Here is a 549-nt window from a genome sequence, read left to right as displayed (position 1 = left end):
GCAGAAGAGCGTCCTATGAGAAAGAGAAGCTGAACAAGAGGAAGGTCACAAATCTCATGGCAGGGAGGCAAGGTGTAAAGAAAATAAAAAGGAAAAAGCCCAAACAACCTGTTATTTGGTGAACTTAGAACAAATTCAACTAGCAGCCGTATGTATACCAAGAGGAAACAGGAATGACTGACCCAAAGCAGTTTAGCAATAATAGTAGCTTCGTATAATCAAACTGGGGAAGCCACCACCTTTCAGAGGAACCAACAAGCCCAATGACCTCACCCCTACACAACTGCATAGGTACCTGGACAATCAATGCATTTTTTAGCAAAGGCAGTCTCCTTCAGAAGGGGCCGTATCAAAGATTCAGTGGAAGTGACTCAGTGAGCAGTATTTCAGTAGTCAACACCAGGATTTCAGCAATTACCGATAACTTTCTCTAACAACCCTATGACAGAGAAACTGCAAGAGCAGTAGCGGGAGGGGAACGCTGCCGGGCAGCAGGGCAGGGGGGCCGGGCCGGGCAAGGCCAGCCTGGGGAGCCTCCTGCGGGAGCCT

This window comes from Merops nubicus, unplaced genomic scaffold (genome assembly GCF_000691845.1).
Source record: "Merops nubicus isolate BGI_N331 unplaced genomic scaffold, ASM69184v1 scaffold22906, whole genome shotgun sequence".
Lineage (NCBI taxonomy): Eukaryota > Metazoa > Chordata > Aves > Coraciiformes > Meropidae > Merops > Merops nubicus.
Note: the sequence above shows the minus strand (reverse complement) of the source record.